This window comes from Meriones unguiculatus, chromosome 14 (assembly GCF_030254825.1).
Source record: "Meriones unguiculatus strain TT.TT164.6M chromosome 14, Bangor_MerUng_6.1, whole genome shotgun sequence".
Classification (NCBI taxonomy): Eukaryota; Metazoa; Chordata; class Mammalia; order Rodentia; family Muridae; genus Meriones; species Meriones unguiculatus.
In genome coordinates, this window is record NC_083361.1 from 81,856,964 (window position 1) to 81,880,827 (window position 23,864).

Consider the following 23,864-nt stretch of genomic DNA (forward strand, 5'->3'; position numbering starts at 1 on the left):
TAAATATTTACCAGTACAAGTTTGGGTAAAACTTACTAACAAGCGGGGCTGCTTTATCGTAGGGCGAGGTCTGGCTCCAAGCAGAAATGACTCACCTTCCAGCTGATGTTCTTGCTAGAATTTACAGGGAAATTGTGGTTTTGAGATGATGGCTTGGTACAGTTTTGTAGCCCCTTCTTCACAGTATGTGGAATGCCAAAGGCCCAGAGGAAAGTATTATAATATAAAATCAACTGTCTTTGTATTCAGATCAGGTTTTTTAAAATGTCATTTCTCAGATAGGACCATTTTCCTCCAAGCATTAACCGGTTTCAGAATGCTTAAACTGTGCTATTGAGGGAATTCAGCATCACCGATGAATCTGACTGAAATTTCTCCACTGTGGGAACAGGCTGTTTTTTTTTTTTTTTTTTTTTTCAGAGTGGGCGACTGAATAGAAAGGAAGCAGGTGTCATTTGGGCCGGCTTGAAAAGCTTTCAGAAGTCTCCTTTCTGTGACTGACCATCCACCCACACAGGACAGCATCAAGGGGTAATGTCAGGCAGCATGAGTACAGAAAGACCCAGAGCCATGAAAGCAGGAAGGAAAGAGAATAACAAGAAGCCACGGGAAAGGCCACGGTGACACACTAGGGCTTTTAGAACTTGAGCTAGGAAGGCTGTTGATCTGGGTCGACCCCGGACAACTTGATTGACATTTAACGGTCACACATGCTGCTATATAGATTCTTCTTGTGTGATTTTGGTGAGCCGTGTGCTCTGAGGTAGTCCACTAGGCTTCTCCGGGCGTCAGGGTTCGTTTGTTTGTTGTTATCTGTTTGTTTTTACCATCAGAAAATAGAAACTGTGGTACTTACCCCATTGTTTATCTTTGCATTAAATGAGATAGTTATGAAGGCCCTGGATCACTGAGTTTATGGTAAGAGTTAGCCACTCCACCTGCCATATCAAGCCATGCCAGTCACTTTAAAGTCTTGAGGTACTCAAGAAATCTCTAGAAATGAGATATTCTGAATAAAACAATAAAAAAAAACGTTTAAAAAGTTGTAGGTTTTTTTATACTTGGTCATTTCTTTATTTAAAACATAAAGTGAAACTGTCCAATTATACTTTGTAGGAGCTTGGTTTTGGAGGAGATGCTGGTCTTGAATCTGTTATATTGTAAGACAGATTCAAGATTAGCTATAAGAAGTTGTATTGAGCCAGATATGATGGCCCATGCCTTTAATCCTAGCACTTGAGAATCAGAGGCAGGCAGATCTCTACAAGATCAAGACCAGCCTGGTCTACTTAGTGAGTCTCAGGGCATCCAAGGTTATGTAGAGAGACATCATCTCAAACCTTCCACCCTCCCTGCAAAAAGAAGTAGTGTATAGCTTGATTTTGACTCTCTCTCTCTCTCTCTCTCTCTCTCTCTCTCTCTCTCTCTGTGTGTGTGTGTGTGTGTGTGTGTGTGTGTGTGTGTGTGTGTGTGTGTATCATGTCCTTCTCCCTCCATATAGAACTTAACAAGTTGGGATACCGAGCTCAGTGTTTTATATACTCTACTAGTCTGCAAGAAAATTATTTTAAAGGTCATGTTTGTCTTCTCCATTAGACACCCATTTCTTAGGCAAAATGGAATGTAGGACACTGTTGTGTGAATGAAATGGCAGACATGTGGCCAGAGGTTAATAACTCTCATTGCTCAGGCCTGAAAAAAAAAATCACAGTGTCACTTCTACTCTTGACATTTGCTTCTGTCGCCCTTGAAGTGAACAAAGAGTCCTTGTGCATTATAAAGAGGCCTCCATTTATGTCTTTCCAAAGTTCTCTGGGGCTGTGTCTCTCCTTTCCATTTGGGGGGGAAGGGTAGATAGTGAATGGAAAGAAACCTTAGGAGCAGTGCATAGCAAAGCACCCTTACTGTTGACCATAAACTATACTGCCCTCAAATTCTTCCTGGGACAAGCGGCAATGAGCCATCAGAAACAACAGAGACCTCTCCAGTACAGAAAACCTGGCGCTTACAGTGAGAAATATTATCACCGCCATATTTGTTCTCCAGTGGGGTAAAATGCTACAAAATGCCATTGAACCAGAAAGAAAAACAGAGAGCACTTTAAAAACTCTCTGAGGACAATGGTACTCAGATAGAGGCCCCTCTGCTTCAGCAAGTATGTTTGCTTGTCCGTACTGCAGCTGCCCACTGTTGATCATTGCTTCTCTTGCAATAGCTGTTGAATGACATCAAAACCAGCCTTGTGGATTGTTCTGTTCTCTGGGGCTTGCAGCTGTGTACCTCTCCGGGCACCCCAGGGTCACTCTTTCATTCTTGCTCTGTTGTGCTATAACCTTCTTTTCTGAGGCTATGTTTTTTTCTATCTGGTTAGAGTCCTAGGAGATACTAGATAAGAATCACCAATGCCTAGTCTGAAGAAAAATGTTAGATTCAGGCACTGTTTAAAACGCAACTCATAATAATGACTACCTTAAGTCTTACTTAGGACCTGAGTGTAAGAACAAAGCTTACTGTTGCTATCTGGGATGAATGCTGACTCTTTTAATCCTTTTCAAACCCATTTCATTTTTTTAAACCCTTCAAAGTGATCTTTCTGATGCATTAAGTTCATTTCATGGCTCATGAAAGGGATGCAGCTTCCTGCTGCAAAATCCTGCATTTTGGACTTTAATGGCCACACAGATCATGTAGGTGCTGGAAAATGGCAGGTTCTGACTCATCAGGTCTGAGATGGGGTCCCTGATTCTTCATTTTTAACAAGCTCCTATGGGATATGGATAGATGGGGCTTATCTTCTGGCAGTATCTTGAGCACCAGGTCCTGCAGGGCAGGCACTGTTCAGCACCACGGACAGAGCAAGCCCAAGTCTTCCTTTCCCATCCCCCAATTCCTAAGCAACCAAGCCTATGAAGCATCTCAAATGTCTGGCTTCTCTGCAAGAACTGTGTCACCAACCTATTGGGAAATGAAGGAACCTTCTAGAGGCCACCCAATGATGTAGACTATAATCACTCTTCCACAAAGAAAGCCTGTTGGTCTTTGTGGGTGAGCAATTTGGAGCAGAGTCCCTGTGAAGGAGTAGGGTAGAAGCAGGATTTGACAAAACAGAGGAAGAGCCTTGCTCATGGGAATCAGCTCAGCTTCTTTCATCACCCTATCTCTCTGGTACACTTATGGTAGCTCCTGCCTACTGAATGTGTCTTTGTCTTCACTTGGGTCATACAATAAAGGTACAGAATGTTTCTCTCACAGACTTGCTTTGGTGAGCTATATTTCCACCCTAGCTTGCAGCTGAGGTGACAAAATCATTACATTCGTCTGGGACCATGACTCACATTTTATGAAATATGGCTGGACCCCAGAGCACGTTATTAGCTGTGTGAATGTACCGATCTACAGTTATGCCAGTCCTTCTTGGTCCTGGCCATACTGGGAGCGCCTGGCAGCTTTGCGATGTGCTGATAGGAAGTCCTCACAGAAGACCAGTTCCAGATTCCCTGAGTAGTTGGCAGGTTTCTGATGTTGTTAGAAGTTCTCTTAAGTGGCTGGATTATGCAGCCAGGACTGAAGATCATGGTTTGCATCATATTCTCTGTGAGACTATAGACCAGGCTCTAGGCACGTTTGCTTCTTCTTGCTTCTTCCTCCTCCTGTTCTTATAAATTCTTCCCAGACCAGTACAATGAGGTGGGATCTCAGTAAGCATTAAATGAGTAAGTGGCTGACGTAATTAGCTGACCTTCACTGAGCACCTGCGGGACACCCTGAACGAAAGGCTCTTGAATTCGCTTCCATTGCTAGCCGACTCCACAGACCTGGGAGTCATTCTCACTTATCTCACTGTGAAGGGGAAGGAGTTGGGGCTCAGACAAGTTGGCTGGATCAGATGAGGTAATGCAGGGGGCTCCAGGGCCAGCATCTCAGCTGGCTGTTGGGAGCTGGCACCAGCAGGCTCCTGGAGTTAAGGGAGTCAGTGCCACAGACAAACATTTTTTTTTCTACTGTCAATTTTAGATCTTTATGGAAAAGATAGAATCTTATTAATATTTTTATAGTATTCATTTCAAAACAATAGTAGCCATTATTAGTATTAGCCATAAGTATTTTGGTGTGCCAAGCACTGTGCTTGGTGATTAGAACTGTCAATCAGCAGACATAGGCGATTGGCCTTATATCCCCTTGAGCGTGTCAATGTCCATGGGCACTCAAGTCTTCTAAGCCAAGGCTGTAGTATTTACACGTAATCTGTGTTAATGTTTATATTTAGTGTAAATAGGCGTTCAACGAACTGTTTAGGGGATAGTGAGAATTAAAAGTAGTCTGTACATGTTTGGTTTCCCAGTGATTTTCCTCTCAAATGTTTTCAGTCCTGATTGTTTGAGGTCTGAAATACAGAACCCTGATATGGACAGCCAAAGGTTGTATCCATTACCCAGCTGAATTTCGTGGTGCCATTGTGAGGCAGGCATTGCTCTTCCTTCTTGGATATAAGGGAACCTGGAGCTTGAAGGGGTTAATCAGCCTACCTCTAAGGTTGAGCCAGAAAGTGGCAAAGGCAGATTTGAGCCCAGACCTTCCTGACACGAATCCAACCCCTCCTTAAGCGCTCAGCCCATTCCTTATTTGTGGTGCAATGTTGGTGAAATTATCTCATTAGACCCTGGAGCTCAGTGGGGAGATGGATGGCATGGTGGCAGACAGGTTCAGGATGCAGGCGCAAGATGGATGCGAGTGGGGATCGGCCACCTGGTGGAAGACTACACAAACAGGGCTCACAGACTAAAGGAGCTTCTTGGGAAAGTAAAATGTTTCTCCCTCTGCTCCCTTCTCCAGTAATCCCAGCATTCCTGGTGTCCCTCCCAAGACATGAGGAGGCAGGTCCCAGGCAAGGCCACCCCTCTTCCTGCTTGCAGAAGGACACAGAAGCACCTCTGTTGTTGCTGTTGCACTTTCTTGATGATGGATGGCAGGTCATTTCTAGAGCCCAAAGCCATCATTCATGAAGGACAATGGCCTACTGGGACCTAACACATTTGGTGAAGAGCATGAAATAGACAGAAGGGGGATTATATGAAACAAAGTCAAAGGAAAATTGTTGAGAGACTTACTTCCTGAGCCTTGAAGCCAGCAGGGATGAAACTCTCTGAAAGAGCTGTCAGCAAATGCACTGAGAGCCCAGTCAAGTTCGCTAGCATCCTGGTGTCCATTACGAGACAGCATTGGAAGTGATTGTACAGGATTTAGCAGAGGATTACCCTTTTGGACAGCATTACATGGGATACACTTTGGTGTGGAGGGGCCTAGCAGGCAAGAGATTTACTGTACTTTGTAGTGAAGAACTGGAGTACGAAGGACTGGATCAGTGACTTAGAACCATCAGCAGGAGTTTTCTTTGTCTGGAACACTGGTCCCTGTGCACGGGCCTGGGAATAGAAAGAAATGAATGACTTTGTTTCTCTTGGCTTGAGAGTAACTTTCTAAAATGCTAGAAACCCCACTGTGTAATATGAGAAAAGTTAATGCTGTGTGTATGAACGTGGGGTTAAAGATAACAAAAACATTCAAAGTCAGAAAAATAGTCTCAAGCCTGCTAGTTTGTATTTTGGCTTTGGGTCAAGAAGCATCACTGGCCAGACAGTTTGATGCCTTCCAACAGTGGCTAAGGACGGGGCTTCCAGAAGTAGGTGGATAGCCAGCCTTGATGGTGACAAAGCACCTAGCTCTCTACCACAAGGATGCTGTGGCTTGGAAACTGGGCATACCATTAAGTGAAAGAGGGCCGCCCACCTCAGGCCATGCTTAGGGCAGGGTTGGCAGAGCAGGGGCACATTCTGCCAAGTACTCATTGTGTCTTGGGTCTCCCCAGGATGGGTGGTAGCCTTCTGTGGAAGGGATGTTGAAAACACGTCCTGATGAGTGCTTGATGCTTGCCTGGCTGCCTCCAAGGTGCTGCTTATTGGTAAATGCTTAAGAAATGCATTTCCGGGGCAACGTGGCCTGGATGCAAGCACAAGCCCTGTCACTCACTCAACATTGATTGGGCATATTTCTTGGCCTCTCTCTTAACGTGGTTTTTTTTCATCATAAACAAAAGTGAGGGTATTGGGCTATCCAGCTGGCTCAGCAGCTAAAGGTGCCAGGCCTGAGGACCTGAATTTGATCCCCGGGACCCACATGACAAATGTATGCATGCACCCCACCAACACACACACAAATAAGCAGAAAAGGAATATAATAGACCATACTTCATAGAGAAGTTATATATATTAAATATGCAAAATAAATTAATACTTGTAGAGCATTAAATAAGCTAATAAATTTAAGGTATTAATTAAACTGATATATAGAATGTTAACAGAGCAGTTGCAATGATATCTGTATCACGCCTGTGTGGGTGTATGAGCACATGTGAGCATATGCATGTGAGGCTAAACAACCTTCTGAGTCCTTCCTCAGGAGCTGTCTGCCTTACTATTCGAGACAGGATCTCGAAATGGGACCTGGGCTAATCTATTGGGCTAGGCTGGCTAGTTGTAGAGCCCCAGCAATTCTACTAACTCCACTTCCCCTCTGCTGGGGTTACAAGTGTGTGTCAGCACGTTTGTTTTGGTTGTTGTCCTGTTTTGTTTTTGAGATAGGGTTTCTTTATGTAGCCTTGGATGTGTGGAAATCACTCTGTACACCAGGCTAGCTTCAAACTCACAGAAATCTACCTGCCCCTGCCTCCCCAGTTCTGGGATTAAAGGCATGTACCCCCACCACCTGGTTCATACCTTTTTTTTTTTTTTTTTTTTTTTTTTTTTTTTTTTTTTTACATGGGTGCTGGAAATGAACTCAGGGCCTTGCACTTGCAAAATTGGAACCACACCAAGTCATCCTCCCAGCCCGCTAAAGCTGGGATGATACACAGTGAATTCTTGCTCCGTGCTCACCTTTGAGCTGATGTCTGGGATGCAGCAGCGGACATCTTATGTCCCTTCCCTCATGCGCTCATAGTGTTGAGGAGCAGCCACATAAATGACCATCCTCCATGACAGGAAGTAGTATGTCCTCTGAAAATGATTCAAGGGAAGTGATGCAGGAAGTGGTCAATGGGAGAGATAGAGACCAGTTTGCTGAGCTGAGAAAACCTGAAGAAAGGAGCATTAATTATGAGGTTTAAGGACAGGGAGGAAATTCTGACCTGGTGAAAGCAGATGAGAGGTTTTCCCTGCCCTGCTTTGAGATGCCCTTCCTGTGAGGGTATATAGAGGCTCTTCAGCCAGTGGTACAGCCTCAGGGGAGAAAAGGATACAAAAACAGGCAGCCATTTCTCAAAGCACTGGGGGACTCTAAGGAGGGACCAGGGGCCAGGAGATTAAATGATGAAGATGCTGACCACATGTGGGCAAGGGTAAGGGAGATACTGACTGAAGCCGTTGGATTGTGCCAGGAGAGGAACAGTCAGCATGAACAAAGGTGCAGGGGCAGGCCTGGGCAGCATGGTGTGTGTGTGTGTGTGTGTGTGTGTGTGAGAGAGAGAGAGAGAGAGAGAGAGACAGACAGACAGACAGACAGACAGACAGATTTTTGTGGAGACTACAGAGCTCACTGGAGGGAATTTGGACAGAAAGCTTAGAGGATAAGCTTGGGGAGCTGTAGAGTAGCAGATGAATTTGATTCTACTCTGAAGATTTTTATGGGCTCGTAAAACTGTATATTGTAGACTTGTAAAACATCAACTCAACCCACAATGTAGAATTAACAAGGTACAACATAAGCAGGGTCCCAGGAAATAAACAGCACATCAGTTCCTTGTCTCTCCTACTCAGACCCCAAGAGCTCTGAGATGAGAGTGGCAAGGAGACCAGGAGACCAGCATTTAACATGTTGGACACACTGCTGGATAGTTGCCCTCTATCCTGTGACAACTGGAGACCTGTCAGCCTCAGCATAGGAACAGACTCAGGTTTTTGGTGGAGTTGGGACTTTGGTTCCTCTGACTCCTAGACCTTGCCTCATCCACTTGGCAAGTATGGGAATTCAGCATACTATTCATGGTGAAACATGCCTGGGCTCACTGTAAGTTCCAAATGCCCTGTATGCACAGAGCAGTCAGAGTGGTTTCAGTTGTGTGGACTCTCAGGCAGTGTCTGTACTGCAGAATGGGAGTGGGGAAATAATTTACTCAAAGCCCATTCCTGCCTCCCATGCCTAGAATAAGCAGTAAACTGTGAGGGCTGCAAGAAGGAACTCTGCATTCATGTGGATTGGCTTCCGGCCTGCCTTCTGTCCTGTGGCCCTTAGCCTTTGCTCTTGCCGCCTCCATAAAGCATGTGTTTCCCACATCCTTCAAAGCTCATGGAGATGCAGTGTGTGAGGTACCCAGGTGGAACCTGGCCATGCCTAGATCTTCACCCACACTTAGCCTCCCTCCTCCATCTGTTCACAAGAGAGACTTTCAAAGAAACCAAGTACTTTGCTCACCAGAGTTTTGGCTGTTCTTTGATGTTAGAGACCAAAGTCTCTCTTGTATCTCGGACTCGGCTTTGTATGTTAGCTCGATATCAAGGTGGAGTTGGTGAGTGCTTTCCGCTCAGGGTGTTTGTTTGCAGCTGTTTAACTCTATCACAGATGGGAATTGAGATGCAGTGTGCCTCACCACAGTGGTTTGCAGGGCTCCCCTGCGTGCAGGCCGGATCTGGGCTCTCGGTAAGGTTTGGTGGATGAGGCAGAGCCGTTTCTTCAGACTCCCAGGTTGCCTGCAGGGCAGACAGAAAGCACCAGCAACAGCCATCCTGCTGGGTGTGTGCTGCAGTTGATGGAGACATAGGAACTGTGGTCCCCGGAAGCTTTATATCTGCTTCTGCACGTAGCAGTCAGAACCAGGCTCTCACAGGTGGACTCAGGCAGGTCTTTCAGGTCGTCTGAGATCCTCAGTTCTTCGAGGCAAGGACATGGGGTAGAAAAGAATAAACACTTCCGAGAGACTGTCACTTTAAGAGTTCTCAGATAAGGAAACCAATGCTCTGAGAATCTGTGAGTATCACAATGATCAACGGAACCCCAGCAAGTCTTTTCTTTTTTCTGGGTGTCTCCCTATCCTCCGCACGAGCATCCCTTCCAGTTCCACAATCCTTGTGTGTAGCTCACAGCCTGCAAGCCAGTGTGAAGCCGACTTGGCTCTTGGTCTATTTATCTTATCTCCTATTTATATTTGGAAGCCTGATTCTTCATCTGTTAGAATTGCCTGCATTGCACGCCCTGGAAATGTCTCTGTTTACCTTGATGTGCTGTGAGCACAGTCCAGGGTTATTAATAAAACAGGGGAGCTTCCCAGGTGCTAGGGCTAAAGAACTGCTATAAACCCCTGCCCCCCCCCCCCCCGCTAGCCGCAGTTGGGGGCTCTAGTTGCCGTAGTGAGAGGTACCGCTTTCCATGGGCCCCCTGGGTCCTCCTACAGACCAGGGTGGAGCAAGGCTCACCGAACCAACCCGCTCGGGAAACACTGCCCTGTTTTTCCTTCTCGTTCCTCAGTAGAATTCACATTCTCATCTAAGCCAGCAACTGTAGACAGGGTTTTGCTCACTTATTCTGTCTTAGCATTAAAACAAACAAACAAAAAGCTGTTTCCGTCATCTTTTAGTTATTTCTTTTACTTTTAAGACCATAATCCAAAGCCCTGGGCCACCAGCTCAGGGTGGCACAGTGAGCTGGGCCCTCCCAGGTCAGTCACTAATCAAGAACATGCCCTGCAGACGCCTACAGGTCCGTCTGGTGGAGACATTTTCTCAGCAGAGGGATCTCTGCCCAGATGACGTCAGCCGATGTCAATGTGACAAAACCAACCAATATCCCCTTTCACAGGGACTCGAAGTTTTGTTTGCCAGTCTCCACCTCTCCCGCTCTATTGCATTTTCTATGTGGGAAAGTGAGTTTGCCTCCCTGGACCTGCATGTGATTTGGTTTCTCACGATAGTTTGACTACGTATATTAGTGATACATAGTCTGCAGCTTTCAGGTATTCAAAGGAAAAATGTTGTGATCGTGCAAATGTGACACAATCAGTGGAAGACACAAAGAACATAATTATTGAAATTATGAGGATTTATCTCTTGCTAGGCTAGGGATAAACCAGAAGACATTTTCCTTAATGATAGGCAATGACGCAGGGACCTGTCAGGCATGCGATCAAACAGGGAAACAATCAACACCCACAGGGATCAGCAGGCTACATGTACCCAAGTGCATTTGTGCGTATGCTTGTGGTACATGTGTGTTTGGTCTATGCACAGATGTCTGCAGATTTGTGTGTGTGTGTGTGTGGGGGGGGTCAACTTCAGGTGTCCTCCTTGTTTGCTCCCTATTTTATTTTTTGAGACAAGCTCTTCACTGAGCTTCGAGCTTCGAGCTCAGTGATTGGCTAGACAACCTGGCCAATGGACTCCAGGCGTCTGTCTGTCCCTGCCCCTCCTCTGCCCAGTGCTGGGCTTACAGATGTGCACTGCTGTGTCTGGCTTTGTGTGGGTGCTGAGGATCAGAGCTTGGGTCTTTGTGTCTCACACTCTGAGCACTTTATCATCCCGGCCATTTCCCCAACTCCTTCAGTGCACATTTGACTCTAGTATTTTAACTTAGTGGGTTGATGAGCTTTGAGCCCATTACGAGGAAAGGAGCGTTTATACCCCCGTGGAAACCTCTCCAGCTTCAAGATCCTGATTCCTGTCTGTTCTCTCATTCCGACCCCACTGCAGCCTGCGGAGGTGGAAGAGCCCCGTCCCCCTTCTCAGCTCTGGAAGCCAAGCTGAGAGAATGAAATGGATGTCCTGTGTCTGGGTCCAGAGACTCTGCCGTTTGGCCATGGCTCTTTGGAGTAGGCGGAGTGTGGCTAAAAGGCAGCAGGTGCCCATGCAAGTGTCTGATAAGCCATGCTTGGCATGTAACCCTGGGCACAACCTGCCCCTTCCTTGGGAGCTCAGTGTCTTCCACTGTAAAGTGAGGTGCCTGCCCTAAATCAGAGATTTTTAATGTGAGCGTGTGGCCGGGAAGAAAATAACTGAAAGTTAGCATTTTCTCCCATTGCGAATATAGGCAATAAACCACAATAGCATTAGCAGTTTCTGGGACTTTGTTACCAGGAAGAATCAGATATTTTTGTATCCCATTATAGTTATTGGAGATGCCTCAAAATATCATTTGCACTCATCACTACCTCAAGGTTATGATAGTTATTAGACAAGCCGTTAGATCTTGTTATGACTTGGAAAAGAAATAAAAATATAACAATCACAAATTTCTCATTTTAACATTTTGATAACTATTTCAGTATAATTGGTTTCCTTTGTAATCCGATTGGTTTTTATTTTGTGCATTTAAAAGACTTCTTTTTTTTTTCCTGGGAAGAGGGTCTGTATGTTCCAAGGCACTGCCGAAGGGGTTTGTGGAACGTTACAGGTGGGACTTTGCTGAGTCACTGCAGGACCCCAGGTTCCACCAGGTCTAAGTGCTCACTTAGAAGCCTGTCCCCTCCCCCCCTCCAGCCCCATCTGCTTCCACACCTGAGGCAGCTGCAGAGGTGCTCCCCTGGGCCCTGTGCTGCTAGGATGGCATTCAGTTTCATCAGATGAGTGCCTCCTGCGCTACAGTTTAATGGAGGCTGGTGCTGTTAGAGAAGGATGGGTTGGGTGGGAGGAAGGATGCAGAGGCAATAGGCACATCCCAGGTCTTTTGAGATGGACATCATCTCCAGTGCTCAAAGATCTTGGTGTCGTCCCTCACAGCTGATATCCTCCTCACCCCTGTTCTTCTGCAAGATCCTCATGGGGGCATCAAGATCCTTAGAGTTAAGGTGTTTCTTTCTGTTTTGTAGGAAAAGGCACAGGGAGGACCAGAGTCCAGAGTCACACAGGATAGGACGTAGAGGGAAAGGAAAAGATGGTAGTATAATGAGGTTGAGCTCTGTCTGCCTTGTAAACACACACACACACACACACACACACACACACACACACACACACACGAGAGGAATCGAGCTGTTGACAGGAGCCAGGCTGGGCTGGGCTTGTAATCAGGGCAGGGGCCATCTTTTCTAAGAGCACAAGGTCAGGTGAGAGATGATATCTAGGGCCACAAATGCTGGCAGAAGTTGTCAGAAGCTGGGAGAGCCCTAGAAGGCAGAATCAGCAGAGGATGGTTAGCTATTAGATGGAACTAGAGGGCGAGGAGCTCAGGGTGACCTAGGTGCTCCACTTGCTGACATGGGGAACAGCCAAGGGAAACTGTGGTGAGAGACTGAGAGGTGTGAAGTGCTGCCATATGGAGTTTGAGGTTAATAGGTGGTTCCAAGCATGAGGACAACTGTTTCTCTTTCAGGCTAATTACTCTGTGATAGAGAAAGCACATCACCCTTCCATGCTTCCATGGCAACTATCAAACTAGGGAGTAAAGCATACTTTAGGGGGTTGCTGTGATGGTTATTACAGATATGGACTAGAAGCATCCAGTGCATTGTGAGCTTTCTGTGGCCTTCGGTGGTCTCTGGCAGTGGTTGAGTCTCCAGGATCCTCAGAGAATCCCTGTCACGAAGAGGCACCTCTAGTGAGTTTCCACCTTATGGGATGAAATTTGGAGTTCATAGCAAGTATGGCAGTGGCGAGCTGAGTCTGTTTTCTTGACTGTTGGAAGGAAATATACACCTGTCTCTAGACTGTGAGATTGCATCACACAAAGGCCATCGTTAGATAGAAATCAGATATTTGGTTTCCAGTATCCTCTCTGTGGCCCCTAGTCGGCCATGTAATAAGCTCTCTGAGCCTTAGTGTCTTAAGGTGAAAGAAGAAATGGTGATGCCTCAGCTCTTTAGGACTATTAAAGCTGAAGCTCAATGAATTTAGGTAAAGTTAATGTAATAGTTCACTGTAGCAGGAGCATGGTGGATATTCTTAGTAATGGTTACTGCTTTGACTTTTATTGCATGACCATTTCTCTGCTGCTTCAGAGGAGAAAGTAGGAAGAGATACCAGGTTCACCCTAATATGACCTCTCCCCATGTCCCCTGTCACCTCCTCTTTACCCTTGAGGTCCAGCCATAACAGGCAGGCCCATTTTCCTCACACATATCCGCTCTCAGCCTCTACTGCCTTTTTCCAGTCTATGACTGGCAACTTCTGAGTCTTTGGGACTGATCATGTACTACCTTGTCTGTGAAGCTTTCCCAGTACCACCAAGGCTAATCCAAGGCTCCACTTTGTCCCGACAACACTGTTCTCTGGCCCTGTCTTGAACATATCCTAAGACTTAGTTTGGGGCTAAGGGACAGCTGTGCTTCCTTCACTGAAAACCTCTTTGGACTATGGCCTTGTCTCTTGAAATTTCATGCCACTCTCAGACCTGATCACAGGGTCCGTGTGTGTGCAGATGCTGAGTGGAATAGAATTTGTTCAGCTAGTAGAGGTGGGCGTGGTACCTCAGTTGTCATCCCCAGGCAGTGCTGTGTGAGCACAGGGCCTGCCAGGCCTGCCTCAGTACACACTTGTCAGAAAGCAGTATGCTGGGTGGTTTCTACAGCTGGTGTCTGAAAGGACTTTCCTCAGGACAGCTCCAAAGCAGACAGGCCCAAAGCGTCTAGGAACAGAGCTACGTAGGATGCTGTGAGCTGCTGATCAAGGGCTGGGCTAGGTGGATCAGCTGAGAATCTCTGTACCTGTCTGCTCCAGCCTCCGTCCTAGCCCCACCTTTCAGTATGTCTTCACTGTAGCCATCAAGGACCTCCAGATCAAACTGGTCCCTGTGCGTCCCTCTTAAGGCACCTTGACTGCAATTCGACTGGTAATATCAGAGGCTTGAACCTCATCCTTCCTAGTCCACATATTCTGGTGCTCTCTCTGAGGCTCTACATCTTCCTGCCCACCCACCCACCTGCCTGCCTTCCTGCTGGTATGCCTTCCTATCTTCCTGCCTTCCTGCCTGCCTACCTTCTGGCTGGTCTGCTTTCCTATCTTCCTGCCTGCCACCCTGCCTGCCTGCCTGCTTTCCTGCCTGTCTTTCTGCCTGCTTTCCTGTTTGCCTTCCTGCCTGCCTTTCTGCCTGCCTTCCTGCCTGCCTTCCTGCCTGCTTCCTACCTGCCTTCCTGCCTGCTTCCTACCTGCCTTCCTGCCTGTCTTTTTGCCTGCCTTTCTGCCTGCCTTCCTGCCTGCCTTCCTGCCTTCCTCCCTACCTGCCTGCCTTTCTGCCTGGCTGCCTGCCTCCTTGTATCAACATGGGTTAACATTCTACCACCCTTGTCTGAATTTTTTTATGCAAAGACTGTTCCCATCTCCTGGTTCTCATCCATTACAGCAGAGCCTTCACTGGGTTCCACTACTGAGCACAGGACCCCTTCTTCCACGTTATACTTCTTCCACATGTTTTTTTTGGTTCAGGATGAGCATCTGGAAGATCAAAGTGAGGCTGTGGACATGGCTATCCTGTAAAATTCTCATAATGTGCGTGGACATTGTGGTAAGACCTGCCTTGAGGATGAGGAAGATAAGGGTCGGAGGTGCTAAGTAACTTTCTCAGTGTCACGTGAAATGACCCCTTTTGTACAGTCTGGGATTTGACACTGTTGATAGGGCACATGACCTCCAGGAGCCACACTCCTTTCAAGGAGCTATTGGCAGCTGATGGTTGCTGAGGGAAGGTGATCCATTCCTGTTTGAAGATGTGACCACTGGTAGGTTTCCTATACTCCAGTGGATGGTCCCATACCCATGCACATATGGTCAGTTCTACCTGAAATTAGTCGGTGGTTTTTCTTATAAGAGAGAGAGAGAGAGAAAAAAGACATGAAGGTGGGAGGGGGTGGTGTGTTGGGAGCATACAGGGAGAGTTGAAGGAGGAAATACGGGTTGGTTATGATCCTATTTTGCTATAGAGAAGAAATTTTTTTAAAGTTGGGATTTGGACACTGATGGGGCCCATGGTCGTTCTGTTTTTCTCAGGCACCAGCTCCTTTCCATGTGCAGTCCAGAGATGGGAGGGACGGGAGCTGGCAACTGCAAGTCAGAATGGAAGGGTGAGCATGAAATTGCTGGGTGGAGAAGTTCTTCCAAGCAAAGCTCGCTTGCTTGAGCTGTTAAAATTAGAAAGCCGCTCTTCCCATTGTCCCGTGGGTCTGGTTGCAGAGATCGACAGCATCCTACAATGTCTTGGATGGCTTCGCACGTTTTTAGATAAATAATAAAAACTACTATTTCTCTAGCAAACTCCTTCTGAAAGCGAAGTAATGCAGAACATCCTAATGGCGTGCCTGCAGACGGGACAGCTGTCTGGAGGCCTAGATGGTCCCTGGAAAGCCGATTAATGCTCTAGTGTTTCATTACTGGCCCTGCCAGGCCATTGGGGAGTTGTTAGTTGCTGGGGGTTGAGACCTCGTGTCTACAGTATAATTTTTTTTTTCATCCTAAATTGCTTCCATCACTCTGTCCACACACACAAGATGAAATCTAACTGAGAAGGAGTGAGAAAGGACAGGACCTTTGATTCTAAAATGCCCAGGAGAAAGCTCAAGTAAGCCTGTTTTGATACCCTAATCAGCAACAGAAGTCCAGGAGAAAAAAATCCAAGCCCCAGCAATGATGACATGGGAAATCACAGCACATCATACCAGGGAGAGCTTCCTCACTTAGCCATATGGTGGCAAGGCTTAGATTAGATCCACGGAGTTTCCTGAAAGCATCTATATTTGAAGAGTGGACACTCAGAGCTCACACAGCATGTCTGAGCCTCGGGGTCTCTGGAACTTCATGAGTAAAGGGCAATGGAAGCTTCCAGATAGACTCAGTTTATGCCCTCTGCAGCCCTATTGTGCTATTGTGCTACGTCACTGAGGACATAACTCACCTAGGTCTGGCATCCACCTTGATACAGGGGCAAGCCAGGGAATGTCTCAGGTCTCCTGGTAGGTACGTAGGTAGGTAGGCCTGGAGGTTCAGGTGCTCGCTCTTCAACACAGATAGAGGTATGATGGTAGGCAACCACCTGCCTTTCCATGTTCAGCTCTCACAAATTGGCACAAGACAGCTCTGGGATCCTGCTATGATTTCCTCTTCACATCCTGTTTCCCACAGAAACTGGAACTCAGTGAGTTCCTGATACCCTGCCTAGCCTAACACTATCACAATCACCTCACCATCTGGATTGGCATTCTAATGTCGGGTTGCCTGGGTTCCATATCCTGGTCCTAGCAGGGCGTGGTTGTGTACTCTTGCCGTCTCAGCATTTGGGAGGCTGTGGCAGGAGGATCCCATGTTCTCAGCCTATAGCCTTGACCCTGTCTGAAACAAAAAGCATCTAACAAACACAAAATCCTGGGAGCATACAAACTACTCGTATGCTCTTGGGCAATTTTGTGTGCATCTCAGTGTTCTTGTTTCATCTGTAAAATAAGGAATTGACAATACCTAACTCACAAAAGTGTAAATGAAGATTAATTGAAGTGATGTTTATAGAGCATTTAGGACAGTGCATGGCCCGCTTGGGCTGCTCTGACCAGGCAACTAGAACAAGTTGATGGTCGTATCATAGGCAAGCCTAAACATGAGAAGCCAGCTCTTTTACTGGGTGCCCACAGCCACCTAGGACAGATGCCTGGCCAGCAGAGCCCAGGGCTTTGGGAAGTTTCAGGCTGGTAGGAACTGGGAGAAAAGGAGCACTACTGCCTGCAAATGTGGCAGCAGGAGTTAAAGGATTTTAAGCAAAGAGGCACCAGGGTAAGGGGCTGCACTACGCCGCCGTTGGCAACTTAGGCTACCTCATTGAAATCGTAATGATATTTACCAGCGCTGTTAGATGTCAGGCAGACAAAGACTGTGGCAACCCTGAGCTTCAGTGCTGCTAGTATCTTTACATTTCAGGTGAGAACATGGAGGCTTGAGGGATCGCAAATGCTGCCTAAGTACAACAAGCTTGGGAGGAAACCAGAGGCAGGGGTCCATCCCAGGCTCTCAGTGCAGAGCCAGTGGGTGTGATCAGGGACCACTGTCTATTGTCCCCACTGCTCTTCTTTGGATATTAAGGTGGAGAAGAGAACTTTTTCCCCCTACCCTGAAAAAAAAATGGATATTGAAACAATGGCAGGAGTGTTTGGGGCCGAGTCAAACGCAGAACCAAACTATTGTTAGTATCTTGGTCTTAGCTTCCCAGTAGAAACTTGACTTTGATCAGGACAGCAGACAGACTTTGGTTTTTCTTGGTACCTCATTCAGGGGCCCCCAAAATCCCGATTTACTGACTTTCCATTTCTGTATGTGAGTGGCTGTCAAAGATTAAAGCAGGCTATCAATGGTACTGGCAACTGAGATGGATTGACTTGAGAAGATTCTAAAATGAACTGAAGAAATGGCATCACACCAAACACCATTTCTTTTCTTGTTATTGTGATAAAAAGCAACTTAGGGGAAAGGAGTTCATTTTAGCTCACAATTCAAAGCCCACTCCATATGGCAGAGATGTTAAGGCAGTGGGAGTTGGAAGCAGCAAGCCATGTCATACCCACAATCTGAAAGAGAAAGCAATGACTGCAAGACGAAACTCAACTCACTTTCTCCATTTTATCCAGTCCAGAAGGCCCTGCCCAGGGAATGGACTCACCCTCAATTATGATGGGTCTTCCCTACAGGTGTTCTCAGAGGCCCATATCCTAGTAGTTCTAGATCCCGTTAAGTTACAGTTAATTCCCTGCTTGACTTTTCATTTTCATTTCTGGGACCCTGAAGGATGGTGGGTGTGGAGTGAGTAGATAAATTCATTGCCTGTATGCTAAACTCGGGACAATGTAGATGCAGGGAGCAGAGGAGAGATGAACCTCTCTTCCCTATATCTGCCTCCCTCAATTTGACTCAGAAAAATAACCTAAGAGGAAATATTCATAAATATGTCTTATTCTATAGAAAGAAAAACTCATCAAATCAATAATTCCAGTCATGCAAATTTATTTTTGAATGTAGGAGGGAAGAGGGTTTGATGTAATTGCTACATAATTTGACTTTAAATTAAGTCCATTGAAGAGAAATTTATTGAATGTGGGTATAGAGGGTAGAGAGAGAGACACTGGCGCTGCTGAAGAGCTTGTGATGTGGATCTAGCTTTCCAGGCAGCCCCAGTTCTAGGATTCCTAAGTTCTGGGATTGCTAAGGCCAGGCTGTGAATTGTATGTGTGAAGAAGATAGTCCTTCATGACTGCTTTAAGTCAAAGCCACCTGACTTACCCGCTCATCTTCTTTCTGTCGTCACTGAAATCTGAAAGGACCAGGTATGGTGCCACACACCTGTAATGCCTGTGATATGAAGAGACAGATAGGACACCTGGCAGTGCTGTTCCCAGCTTCTAGAGAGAACTCTGCAGGGCTCAATGACTTCCTACAAACTTTAGGTTTTAATCTCAATACAACGGGAAGTTTGGGAGGTACTTACTTATTTTAAAAAAATCTTTCGAACTCATGGGAGAGAACTGCAGTCAATTATATGAGCAGAGTAGGTGGGAGGCTCAGACTGAAACCCATGGGAGAATCAAAGGTGGCTTGGTGGAATTGTGGAACTCCTTGGGAGGAGCAAATGAACTGATTTAAGGTATATTAAAGGCAGAATTGATAGGCAGTGGTGAATAATTGGCCAGAGTGTGACCTGCAGGACAGTGTCAAAACAGCTGTCCAGGTCTCTGGTGGAAACAATGAGGAGACAATGCTATGCTTGAACATGCCGTAAGAATGGTAACAACAGCCACCACCACCGCAGCAGTAATAATAAAGGAGAAGACAAATAGCAAGTCCTTCTGTACCAATACGGAGAGTCTAAACTCAGAAATGAGTAAAGGGCAGAGAGCATGTTAACTCCTTAAGGAAGTAAATTGCTAAGATGTGTAGAAAAACATGTTTACTTTGAAGATATGAAGGTTAAAATACCAAGGCATCATGCAGCTACCGCCCCGACAGAGATAAACCAGGATCCTAATGTTTAATATTGAGGAGAGCAAGAGGAGCATGCATGCTCATGGACAGCTGATCGAGATTAGAGGTGATACACTCTTTGGTGGGAGGCAGTTACATGTTTTTTTTATAAACAGTTCAGCAATGTTGCTTAAGAACATAGTCAAACTGCCATGTGAGAAATACGTATGAAATATTAATTAGCGAAAAATTGGAAAGCCTGTACATCCATCAGTGGGGGATTAATTGCCTACCTATAGAACCATTTTAGAGTATGCTGTTTTACTAAGTTAAAAAGACATTGAAGTCAAATTACACAGTGCAGCCCTGCTCTGCAAAACACCAGAACATACATATGTCTGTGTCTGTTTGTCCATATTCTTATAAAGAGGCTAAAGGGGCCTGTTTCTAAATTGATACTGCCAGGGTGATAGTACACTGTATAAATACTTAGAATATTCTGGAAAATGAAAGATGACTTTAAAGGAAAAAGCACTGTATGTCTGCAACACAACAGACTGTCATGACTGACTCATTCCGATGCGGATTGCTGGGCAAAGGGTTTCAGAGAGAGGGGTTGCTGGACTGGGAGGGACTAAGCGGGTCACATTTGTTGCTGCTTCGCCTGAATCTTCTTGAAAGAGTGACGACTCTGTAGCAAGGCAGGCTAGGCCACTTCTACAGGCCTTTCCGCCTGTTTACTCTCCTCTCATAAAAAATTCATGGCAATTAATTTTAACCAGTGACAGGAAGTGGGAACTTAAGAGTTCTAACAAGACTTCTCCACAGCCACATTGGCCGGAGCCCAGCACAGCCTCTTGGTGGCTGGGGTTTCGTCCTCCTTCCCAGTGACAGGAGAGTCCTAGCTATTATGTGACCAGCCCTTTCTGTTCCCTTGGTTACTATCTTGGATCTTTGAATAAAGAACCACTTTCAGTCACATTTTCTGAAACCTGGACGCTTCTTACTAGAGTGCCCTTTTTTTTGGGAACTTAAATAGCTATTGATAGGATCTCCTCACTTTATGGAAACGCTGACGATGTTACAGAATGGGTTGAACCTGCCTTGATTTCGAAATGGAACTTAATTGGTGGCCAAATGCCAAGGAGTTATAGACTGGAGCTCTGAGAACAGGTTGTGGAAAAGGGGTGACTGTGTCCGCAGAGAGCTGGGTTAAAGATGGCCAGTCCTGGCTCCTTCAGTTGCTATCTGTGTGACCCTGAGAAACTTTGGTGACACATAACAAGGTGTCAAGTGCTTTTTTGAAAAGCTTTTTTGAAAAGTGTTTTTTTGATAGCTCTAAGTTCTGAGGTCACAGAATAGCCAGGGACCAAATGCCAGCATCCCCCCAGGATAGTTAAAGAAACTGCTAAGAGGTGGCATGGTAGACAGATGGACATTTTGGATTTCAAAAGTTACATATTCTAATGATATATGGGCAGATAGGTTCCACAGACAGCACCCAAGCCCTGAGAGGTTGTAGACATTTGTGTGTAAAACGGCTGCTACGATGAACTCTTTTTATGTTGTTAGCAGCCTTTTTGCGATTATAGATTCCATCTTCGTTGCAAAGGTTGCTTTTTATTGGACCACAGAGAGAAGGGCAAGAAATAAAGAGCTGCAGGAACTTCTTTTAAAAATCCTTTAAACATGAAGCTAAGGAGGTGGCTCGGTAGGTAAAGTCACCTGTCAGCAAGCCCCGTGTCTTGAGTTTGATTCCCGAACCTACAGGATGGAGGAGAGAGCCAGTACTCAAGCTGTCCACTGACACCTACATGCACACTGGACGGTGCTCCACCCCCGCCCACCCCCGCACTCACATAAAATAAACACCTAACATGGAAAACAACAACAACAACAACAAAACAAACCTTTGAAAATGAAGTAAGTAAGGCAAACAAGCAAGCAAAGTAAATTGATCTTGAAAACCTAGTAAGTAACTGTATAAAAGATGCACGGACACGGCAAAAACTGTGACAGTGACACCCAGTGACTGAATCGAGTTTGGTGCGGTTATGAGGACATGAGATAATATCTGTCAGTAGTGACAGCTCTACCGCTGTCACTATAGGGGCCCCGGTGCCTCATAGGCTTCTTTTTCTCTCCCTCCTCCTCTTGTGGTATTCAACTGAAGGCTGGGTTAAGTCCAGCCACCAAGGATGACCCTTCAGCACTCCACTGGACCTGGTGTAGACAGTGCTACTGCCAGAGGCCAGAGGACAAGCCTGCAAAGTGCTGGATGACAAAAGGAGATGAGAAAGAGACAACCTAAGAAGGACAGCAGTCCTGTTCATAATACTAGGATCAAGAAAGGGAGACTTGTGCTCTGATGAGTCCATTGGATGTTATGTACCATTGTCCTGCTCTGAAAAATGGTAAACTGTATGCCCAGGAGAAAAATGACTGTAAGAATGACCCTCAAATGGGACTGGAGAGTTGGCTCAGATGCTCAGGGGTGCTAGGCATTCTTCCTGCTGTCTTATAGAGGACCCTGCTTTCAGTTATCGGCACCTGTGTTGAGTATCTCACAGCCACCTGTAACCTCCCCACTGCAAGGAACCTGTTGCCACTCGTGGCCTCCTTACACCTTACACACCCAGCGTTCATTCATACGATGACACACACAAATACGCATGTGTAAAAATTAAAACCTAAACTAAAAACATAAGCCCATGTAATAAATGAGAGTGCCCAAGGGCCCATGGCCGTTCTCTGTGCACTCTTTCCTATGATGTCCCTAACACTGTATGCTGACATCTATGAAAATCAAAAGTGTGTGCCCAGGAAATTTCCTAAACTTTTTTACTGAAATACAAGTAGTCCTGGTGTCCTTGCTTGACACAGAACTATCATTGGGCTTAGTTTTTTAAATATACCTAATTTTTAAAAATAAACTCACATTTCATTTTTGTTCCAGGGTTCCCTGGTGAGCCCTGCCCATCAGGAACCTCTCTCTTTTCCATGGGCTGGTGAGTAGGTGGCAGGCGATGTTAGGTGCCAAACTTGTGACGCCTGTGAGTTCAGAGGACACCCGGGTTCATTGTGGCTGTCTTCTTGTTTTTCAGATGGACAATCTGAGACTGAGAGAGGGCTAGTGAGTTCCTGGACACTTGGGCAGTAGGTAAGTTATGATGCTGAATTGGGCCTGGAACATGGCATATGTCTGGTCGCCTGGCCTTCACCTGTGCAGGCACATGTGCCCCAGTCTCCTGACTTTTCTGTTTTGTGCAATTCAAGTAAGGAAATGAACCGAACTGCTTTGAAGCATTTGGGTATTAACCATGCTGTGACTTCTGTTTTACTGTCTTGATCGGGTTGAGCCATTGAGCAGGCAAGTTTGTGAAGATCTTGGACCCAACTTAGGCCTCTGCTCAAGAAGGCAGGACTCTTTGGAACCTGGCTGGTGTGACACTCTTGCTCAGTCTGCACAGTTGACTTGAATGTTCCGTATAATCAGGAGTCAGTGGATCTGTGCTCAGGTCCTAAAACAACCAGTTCCGTGACTTTTAGCAAATCCTTTCATCCTGACATTTATTCACTTGCACTGATTCCCTTGAACTGCTTTTTGTCAGAACATTCGGCTCCAGCTCCGTGCTGGGCACAGAGAGCGGCAAGTTGGTATGGAGAAGGCTGGGCTTCCATTGTATAAGAAGTTCATGGAAACTTCTGGCATGCGCTGCTGGGTTCATGGTTATAGTGTTTCTGTGGTTGAGTCATGCTGTGGAATGCACACCACTGGTCAGTGTTATTTGACACAGGTGGTAGATCTATAAAGGAGAAGGTGTCCTGATGAGTGTTTGAGATGTAGAGCAGTGCAAGGTGTTTCTGATCTCAATGGACATGGCTCCAGAGTTTGATCTCACAAGTGGGTATTCTTAAACAATTCTTTGACATATATATCTAGATATGTGTGAGAGAGAAAAACATTATATATATTGAATTTTAGTCAGAAATGGTTATTTTTAGCCTACTTCTCAGCAGTTAGGATAGTGCTGGAGGAAAATATCCCAGGCAGGGATATTTTTTGCACAGGGTTTTTTGTTTTTTGCATTTTGGTTTTTCTATGTCTCACTGCTTTTTTTTTTTTTTTTCTTCAGAAAGCAGTGCCTTCCCTCACTAGGAGTGAAGATAGTTGTGAGCTCTGGGCAAGCTGGTGACCAGAGGGAAAGCTGCCCAGGGCCACGCCTGCAGCCTCCAAGTGGCTGAAAGTTAACATATCAGAGAGACTCTGCCAAGGGCTATGGGGACTTTTTCCCTTGTTGTGGCACAATGTCCCTGCTAAAGGCCTCTGCTTCGAAAAGCTTAACGGTTCTGGACACTAAAGCAAGCGCTTAGCTCCTGCCTTTACAGAACATTGCCTCAGGCACTGCATGGAGAGTGGTGTGGACTAGAGGCTGGACTGTTTGTTTATATGGAGGACAGTGTCTTGTAATCGAAGCTCTTGGGCTCTTTCAAAGTCTGGAATTTCAAAGGGTGCTTGAATAACCTCAGGCCCAACCTGGTGTTTCTGTTTGAGTGTGGGTTGGGGCTGGCTGGTGGTCCTGTTTAACTGAGGGAACATACTTTGTGGATTATGGGCAAGGGAGAGAGAGGGAAGAGAGAGAGAGAGAGAGGGAGGGAGGGGGAGATGAGAGAAAGAAAGCACCTCTGAGTGTGTGTGTTTGTGTATAATGGGTGCGTGCACATGTATGTGTGTGTGTGTGTGTGTGTGTGTATGTGTGTGTGTGTGTGTTTTCAGATTTAAATTTTCAGCAGGGCCCTGAAATAGGCTTTAAAGAGATTTATCTTAATTTTTTGTATTTATGTGCCTGTATTTAGTGTATGCCACATGCATGCAGGACCCAGCTTCTGCTAGAGAAGCCATTGGATTCCCCGAGAGCTGCTGTCACAGGTGTTTATGGTCTTCCTATGTGTGTGATG

The 23,864-nt window shown here is 46.0% G+C and overlaps 1 long non-coding RNA gene across 2 annotated transcripts in view; it reads left to right on the plus strand.

Annotated features, from left to right (window-relative positions):
- LOC132647262 (uncharacterized) overlaps positions 1-23,864 on the plus strand; it is a 2,298,480-nt gene that overhangs the window by 2,224,025 nt on the left and 50,591 nt on the right. For both annotated transcript variants that reach the window (XR_009585629.1, XR_009585628.1), the window contains one exon: positions 22,010-22,065. This is a non-coding gene — a long non-coding RNA (uncharacterized LOC132647262). The remainder of the gene's footprint in view (positions 1-22,009; positions 22,066-23,864) is intronic.